Raw genomic sequence first — 8,957 nt, 5'->3', positions numbered from 1 at the left:
TCTTTGTGCTCCTTGTTGAATCCTGACTGACCAGATTCTGTCTCGGGGTGAAGCAAGAAATAAAGAGAGCTTTTCTTTATTGTCTATGTCTTCTTGTCTTCTTTGGTAAGAAAGATCTTTCTTTTTTCTCGGGCCACCTTTCAATTTGACTCTTGGGATGATTCCATGCGATCAAATAGCTAAATACCGACATCGGGGAAGAATGATACATAGGATCGGTTTGGGTAGACGAGGTCAAACCGATGGGCTCTTGAAGCTGAAATCGATGAAAGGGAACCACAAATTCTTTGCCTCTTGAATTAGATCGAAATAGACACCTCAGCGAATCGACTATCATATTTGGATCGGCCAGAATCAGTCTTAGATTTTTGTAGAGAAGGCTCAAAGAATATTGAGAGAGGAGTCATGAGGAAAATTCTTAGTCGCGGAGAGCAGCCAACATAGAGATCTGAATCTGACCATAGGCGAGACCTTATATATCAACTTAGAAAGATTTCATCCCTTGATTAGAGTTGTTTTTCTTTCTTTGCTTTAATAAGAGTGTCCTTGCCAGAATGGAGAATATAGGGATTGAGGTCTTTCTATGTGAGGCCTATTTCATGATTGAGGCCATTACCCCTACCCTAGTGATTTTTGAAAAAGAATTGAAGACATGTGCACCATCAAAATAGGTGGGATCACTAAACTTCTTATCTCACTTGGCTAATTCTTGATATTTTGGGCAGGAAAAGTAGGATTGGATTTTCTTGGGATTGAGGGGCTGCCTTGAGAAATCGATGCTCTGATAAATTGAACCTCAATCCCAGGGTGTACAACATATGAAGATTTTCTTGCCTCATCAAAGGCCGATGGATTTACTGATCTCAATCCCATTTAACTCGCTCTTTATCAATGAGCTTTGACCCTCTTTCACTGAAAAAGCATAAGGCAGATCGATTTCATCAAAGTGCGGTTAGTCTGTTCCACAAAACTTGAAAATCTACTCGTATGAATGACCTCTTCTTTCTTTTTGGAAGTGAAGGCGATAAGGATTAGAAGTAGCTTAGCCATATTCAAAGAAAGACGTGTGAATTGCCTTTTTTCATTGATTCCTTAATGAAGCTAAAAGGCTCAACTAACCCAGCGGGGGAATCCTTACCCAGTATCCTCAAGATTTCTCTACCTCCTTTATCTTACTACTTACTCATAAAATAATGAAAGACGAAAGCCTTCACAAATTTATGTCCACTCTTCAGAAGAGGAATGAAGAGGCTTGTAGGTCTCGCAGTTGGAAGGGGGAATGAATAGGGCTGGCTGGGCCTACCCGAAGATTGACCCCTCACTACCTCATATAATATGAAAGGCCCTTCTCTATCTCATATTGCAAGTGCAAAGGGTGCGCCTTAGCATTCTAGATGCACGAGAAAGAAAAATATGGATCCTAATACGAAAAGGCAAGTGTACTAGCTAGTTGCATTTCATTTTCATCGTTAGGAAGATGCGATCCGATATTCCCAGAAAGCGAAAAGAAATTACCATTTTGTGGTGATTGAAAACTCTCTCCCTGAGGCAAGCCGTCCAGTAAGAGATTCTTTCTGTCCTAATTCCCTCTCTTAAGCAAATGCTAACCACAAGAAAAGAGAGAATGAAAGATGGTTCCCCTTCTTGAATTTGAGCTTATGGTTTTGATTCGAGCGTATCAAATTTCTTTTGAGTCCAATATGACGAATCCCATTCCCCACCTATGTCAAAAACCATGAAAATTCTTTCCCACATAGTGGGAAATTTGATAGGTAGTCGAATCTTATCCCCAAGATGACTCATATTTGAGCATGAAAAGAAGTTGAAAGAGGTAAAGGGATGTAAAAGAGAGTCGGACTGGTTAGCACGCCCAACCTGAAAGTCTTCCAATTCTTGGTACCTCAAAGAGAGGAGCGAAAGCGGCTGGACTGTAAGGAGAGGACTCCCTTTTAGTTGAAGAAGCCCGCTACGTGGCAAAGGAAGAAGATAGAAGACTACTTCTACTACACGAGCGTCCTTCCTCACTAAACTTTCTTTCTTCAACTAGGCTTTCTCTTTCTGACTAGTCTTCTTCCTTGTCTCAAAGTGAAAAGAATGAAAAAATATGCCTTGATTTGAGTAGCGATCTATAATGTCGTGAGGCCGGTGACGTGCTCTTAGCCAGTGAATTTCTCATTCTTCATTCCTCTAGTATTCTAGACTTCTTGGGAAAACCTATTTAGGGAAAGGGTAAACTAGGGTGAATTCATAGATTCTGAAGTGCTTTAGGTTACAAGTTATGAACACCTTTCATGAGGATTTCTTTGAGTTAATTGATGGAGAAAGATGGTTGATCTTTCTCTCGCCAAGTTTGAAATTTGAGTGCTTGAGAGAGCGAGAAGATATAAGTAGACTTGCTCTTCATGTGCCACGGGAAAGTCACCTCTATTATCACATTTCTTTGAGGGCTTTCTAACCCATGATGAAGAATTCTAGAATAGACAAATCAAGCATATGAGAACTTGACTTGATTAGAGAAAGAGAGGCATATCCCGTGTCTACAACCTCTTCCTTAACTCTTATTCATTTCTCATCCTCCTTTGTTCTAGCCTTTGTTCTGAAATATTCTTTTCACCCTTTATGAACTTCGTTGCACTCCTTTTCATTTGAAGGATAAGGACTCGCAAATTCTTTGCGCATACTCCGCCTCGCCTTTATCAAATTCTTTGATCCTTGAGATGAATATGGATTTCTGACTCATCCTACGTAGCTTATCCAATTATTTTCATCTCAAACTCTATGATCCTTCTTAACCTCACTTGAGCCGCTTTCACTCCTCTCCTTATTAAGTAGCTATGTCAACTTGTACTCCTTAACATTGGCAGAATAAGGAATTCGTTTTCAAATTCTTCGATAATTCTTTGGTCCTTTTGTTTTGAGTCGAGTTATTTCAAAAAAGAAAGGGCTCCTTCACAGAATAAGGGATAAAGACTTTGCTTAAAACTCCTAACGGAGCCTCTCCTTATTGTTTTGAGTCGAGTTATTTCTAATATAAAGGACTCCTTCACAGTCGCTTCGCTTCGCGCCTACTCCGCCTCGCTCATATTACAATGAGCCTTGCCTTTCAGTTGAGCCTTGTTCACTAATTCAACTTAAATCTTGGACTCCTTTCAAGTCATTTAATTCCACCTCTTCCCCCATAAATTCTTTGCACCTTTTTTTTTGTTCCAGTAGCTTAATTAGTTCGAAGGACTTGTTCATTCTACCATATTAATCTTTTGGTTAGACACCAGGAGATTCCCCGCTTGAACAGCTTAATACTTCATAAGAGGCCCACTGTTTCGAGACCCAGAGCAAACTCCTCTTCTTTTAGTTGGGTACCCTTGTGGTCTTTCTTTTTCTTGTGTGAGAAGGAGTATCATATCTAAATCTCTCTATGGAAGGCCTCTTGCCTGACATATTTATGAATTAATAGATAAATAAGGGGTTTCTACCACTTTAGCTCATGAAAGAGCAATATTCTATCAATTGAAGAAAGAAGCAACTTCAGAAACAAGAATGAGGATGAAACTTCTCCTGCCTTAGAAAGATCTACAGTCAAAGAGGGTCGAGCAGCAGCTTCTTTTTCATTTGCTCGAACCAGGCATTTATGTTATTTACAAAATTCCCCCCCATGGAGAGGTTTAGAAACTCATCAATGACCATCCATAAAAGAAATTAGGGAGTGATCATAAATAGGCAGAGTCTCGACAAAAGATGAATATGGTAGAATGAACAAGTCCTTCGGATGGGTAGAGACCGAGACCCATTGGGGAATGAGTTCAGAAGAAGAAGGATTGGGATCAGCGAATAACTAACTCAACATATGGGACTGGACCGCCCAAGCATGAAGCCCAACTAGAAAGGTGCCAACTAGGAATCAGTACATAAGCTGTCAGACCCCCATAGAGCAGTACCCTCAAGACGAAGAGTCATCTTAGGGGAATGAGTTCCAACTTTGTATCAATCAAAGGCATTCTCTGTAGTTGCTCTTTTCGAGGAGATGACCTCTTCAATTGCCTCAATTCTTGTGGGATGCTTACTTCGATGATATGAGCGACCCGTGGGACATAAGCGTCTTCTCAACTAAGAGAAACCTTCTATTTTTCCTACTCCATGGGGTCGATCCTCCTTTGTTTGTGGATAAACAAGGGTCCAGATGACTGGTCTCGCTAATTTAGTGGCCTGAAGGATGGGTCTTTGAGCTTTTAAATCTTTTAATAGGGATAAGGATTCAACTCCTTGCAAATTCTTTCAACTCGCCTTTCAGTCGAGCCTCTCCTTCTTAGTCGAGCTGCTTCACACCTTTTAGGTTCATATGGATTTCTAACTCCTTCGCATATTCTTTGCTCCTGATAATTGCCTTCTAAGCCATAAATTAGTCTAAGGGAATGAATATGGAATATTTAGTGGCTGATATGGAAACTCTCTCCTTTTAGTCGAGCCTTTGTTTTTGCTTCTATGTCTAAAATCTACCACATTCACTTCTTTTTAGTAGGTTCCATTCTATGGAAGTCATCAAATCAATGAACAAGTCGATGCCTACAGAACGGGAAAAGAGAAAAGCAGGGATCTCTTTCTTGTCTTCCTTTTTTTCATATTCAACCTACTACGCCGTCTACACCCAAGATAAGGATGCCTTTAAAGAAAGAAATCCAGATTCATTGAGGCGATCAGAAGAACTCTTTATTCAGAGTCAGAGAAGCTAGAGTTAGAGTTGGGTTGGAAGCATAACTTCAAGAGTCAAGGGAACTGGTTGTGGCTTAGCTCTTTTCGTTATTTTTGAGTTAGAAAGGCTCAAAAAATTTGAGAGTCAGCAAGACCTAATTTAGTAGTCTCGATCGATATCGGTGTTCAGCGAGAAAGAGTTAACGAGGTTATGCAATATACCTCGATTTGAATATGCTGAACCCTTTTGTTTTGGGTTCAAGCTTAAGTGGAAAGATGCTATTTCTGGTATTATACAAGAGGAAGAAGTACTCAATAAGACAGGTAAGATCTCGAAGTAGAATATAGAAAGTAGAGAAGGAGCAGATTGATAGGACGAAAGATCTCAGTAGTAACTGTGTCACTTAAAGAGGAATTCTTTCTTTCATTTCCACATAAGCTTCCTTGAAAAAGGGTTAATTGATTGGATACCTGAGAACCATAATCTTTCCTAGGAATTGCTTCCACAACTTAAGCTACAGCTGCAGCAAGAACAACGGACTCTGATGAAAGGGAATGAACCTCTCTTAGGTTGGTTCTCTTCTTCAGCCACTTGCTCTACTTCCTCAAATTTCCTAATTCAACAGTTTCGAAACCTTTTGTTACTGTCAGTTCCCTTTCTTTGGATCTTGCAACCTCTTATCATCTCGTTCTCACTCTTAGCTTTGACTTCTACTTTGATTACGTCTACTACTTTCTAACTCTCCTTCCACGGGGCGGTATGCCCTTTCTCTTCGGGGTACCAAGAATTAAGTTCATAGTTCATTTTTCTTTCTTCTTGGATTCTCTTAATATCCTGCAACTACTGATAGATCAAAAGATCCCGTAACAATGGCTCGAGCAGCATCTTTGCCTCCCTTCCTGACTTAATAAAAAAAGATAAGCCTAGGCTTTCTCTTTCTAATTGAAACCACTATGTGGGCTAGGTTCTAGCTTGATTATTTTTATAGCTTGACTCATGGTTTCAGACTGATGACTGCTAACTTCTCCAAGCACAGTTGAGCACCCTCGAGCTACTCCCCTTCTTGAAGTCTTTAGAAACCATATGGTAGGTTTCCCTTAACTAGTAATCTGCAAAGTGGGCATAGATGGTGTGAGCCACTTTAGTATCATTCTTTGACTTTAACCAGTGTAGATAGAATTTAAAAAAAGAAGGAAGAAAACTAATAAAGGTGCTTGTTGAGTCGGCTTTCGAGCCAAAGAATTGTCAGAGGTAGCAGTCCCGCAACAATCAGTGGAATTAATGGAAAGCTAATCTAACTGAAAACACAATATTCTTTGCGCCTTCGAAGGGAGCGGGAAGAAGAAGATCAGACTGCTCCTAATCATCCTCCGTAGTTAAATCTAAGGATGCCTTACTGGGTACAATTTGAACTGAATTTTCTATCTTGTTCATAAACTCAACCTTCCGCTTATCTTATGATTGAGCCTCTCTTTCTATAATAAAATTATTCACTCAGTCTTCACTTTATTTTATAATTGAGCCTTTTTTATAACCTCTTCTATGTCTGATAATACCGAATGAGAGTAGATTATGCAAACGAATAGTCCAAGGTGACTCAAATTCTTTGAGCCTAGGCTTTCTTCCTTCTAGGCTTTTGGAGGCCTCAAAGATGGAACTCATTCAACAACGATGAAGACTTAGTGGTCAGAGTTTGCCAAATAGGTGCGAGCAAGAGGTAACTAAGAAAATGGAATTGAGTCGGGATCAGATGTAGGTAAAAGGATAGGACATGTCTTTCATCAACAAGGTGATTTAGCTTATCCATGCTTTGATCTAGTATGCTTTTGGGTGACCCACTACTCTTCTCTTCCATTCCCTTTAGAACTCGATAAAGCTACTTCCCTCCTTTCCCTTCCAAATTCGTCAATAGTCTTCTAGTTCCATCTTTGATACATCTACATTGTGAAAAGAAAGCCTATCCTCTGGACAGACCCTCCAAACCTCTTTTATTCTAACGGAACGGTCTTGTCTTCATTGATTGTTTATTGATCTTTCTTCTTCTTCCTTCTATTTTAGTAGGTTAACGCCTTGAGTCTTAGCCTTTGATCTTTTCTTCTTCTTCCTTTTCTTTTAGTAGGTTCTTCAATCAGTTCCATAAATCAGTTTAAGAATTCAATGAAAGTTCAATCGGGTTTTCTATTAGAGGAATCAAATAAAAAGGCAACGAAAATCAATGAACATCCATAAGTCAAGCTCCTAACCTCTGATTTATGGGGAGGCCTTTTATGGGAGATAGAAAGCCTATCTAAGAAGATGAATATGGTAGAAATCTGAGTCCAACACTCAAACAATTTGAGAAGCGATTGAAAGTTCGCCTTTTATCATTTGGAGGAGTAGTCTGATTCCATATATATTAGCTTTCCTCTTTGATCCGAAAATTCTTTGCAACTTATCAATGAGACCAAAAGATAGCAAAACTCTATCGAAAGAAAGATAAGGATACCTGGCCCTTGATCTCCTGACTTTGTACGTCTTGACTTTGGGCGAGTGAGTATGTTCGAGATAGGAATACAAGATGAAAGGAAATGCAGATTGGATTCTTAATTGATCATAATCCGTAATCGGCTAATTCTATTTACTATTTCATAATAAAAGAACGAAGAGCTGCAACTGCTCCGTGGGTTTAGACTACAAAGCTACTTGATTCGAACCCCGCGTCCTCCATAGTTGAATCTAGGAATAGATTAAGTAGGCTTTCTTCCTTTTGGTAAGCATCGCTACGTGGGGGATAAATTCTCTGAACCTTCGAATTTTCTCTTGAGATATTATGATCCTCTTTGCAACGTCTCGCTACTTTCTTCCTCTTTTTTAGTGATGTGATGCAGTAGTTTATTACTTTAATTGGCATACGAGTGCATGTAAGATTCCAGTTTACCCCATATTGAGTCCCTTAGTGGAGAGTCCTTTTAGTTAGTACATTGAATGCCATAGAAGAGTTCACTTTCAAGTTTGGAAGTTAATAGAAAGAAGGCTTAAGGTTGACCATCTTATTTACTCGATTTAACTGGTGCAAAATCGTCTTCATCCTCACACCCTACAGCCAAACGGATGCTTGACCAATGTTCATTTTCTCATGATAAGAAACTTTTGTTCATTGAGGCGGTCGACAGAAAAGGGAAATACGAGACTGATAAAGTTCCATGCAGAAGTGGCTGTGGCAATTGAATTGAGGTTTCAGAAGGGTTGCCCCTTGTTCATCGAGGTGATGAATCGTCAGAATCAGAACACCATAGAAGTGGCTCAGGATTGGAATGAGCTCGCTTGAAATCAGAATCTGTCGCAGTAGAGGAAGTTGAAGTTACTGTCACCCACCGAGCTTTTCAATCCTTTGATTGAGAAATGTAGAAAGAAAGTCGATCCTCACACCCTAGGGCTTGAACTCTTAAACCTATTAAAAGGACGAAAGCCTATCCTTCTTCCATTTCTTCTCATTCCTAGGTCAAGCTTCTTTTATTATATATTGAAATAGCCCTTTGGAATAAGAACTGTTACTGAAACTTCTCTAGCAGCTACTGGGACGACGAATTCGGATCCATAAAGATGTTTCTCTTATTCAATTTAGAGAGAGCAACTTATACCTACTTCTTCTTCTATCGAAAGCGATATGGAACTCTTTTTCAAGATAGAAGACTCTTATAAAAGATCGGAATTCTTGGGGTCCGACCCTTCTTTCCTCTTTCCTCTCTCTAAGAAACTACTGTACAATGGGAGAGAATAGTGTTACATGCCCAACCCCTCTCTTGTTGAGCCTCTTCTAACCAATTCTCCTTCTTCTCAAAGCCTTTCATTTTTTTTAAAAAAAGAGATAATTATTCTTCCTCTTCTGGGCCCATCTCACTCTCGCATAGTGGCGATCTATTTTTGCTTCGTTCTCAGTCTGTCGTCTAGCTTCTCGGGCAAGAGAATTTTGTTGTAGATGTGAGTCTTCCCTAGCTTTTACTCAAAGACGTGAAAAGATTTCTTGACTTTTATACGCTTAATCAATATCCTTTTAACTCTTTAATGCGAGACCGAGAAAGATGAGTAAAAAACATTCAAATCAGGTGTCATATCACTAATCGGACAACTAGCCTTTTCTTTCGAGCTTCCCTATTTGCTCTCTCTTGTTGGAACCTAGCTTCCTCTTTGGCAACATCGACTTCAACAAACATAGAAACCAATTGGCAATATGAATCAATTCCAAGAAGAGAAAGACATATGCAAGCAGTGGAAGAAGAATCTTTCTTAG

Source organism: Cucumis melo, chromosome 2, assembly GCF_025177605.1.
Source record: "Cucumis melo cultivar AY chromosome 2, USDA_Cmelo_AY_1.0, whole genome shotgun sequence".
In the NCBI taxonomy this organism is placed as follows: domain Eukaryota; kingdom Viridiplantae; phylum Streptophyta; class Magnoliopsida; order Cucurbitales; family Cucurbitaceae; genus Cucumis; species Cucumis melo.
The sequence above is the reverse complement of the archived record's forward strand: the minus strand, read 5'-3'. Positions refer to the sequence as shown.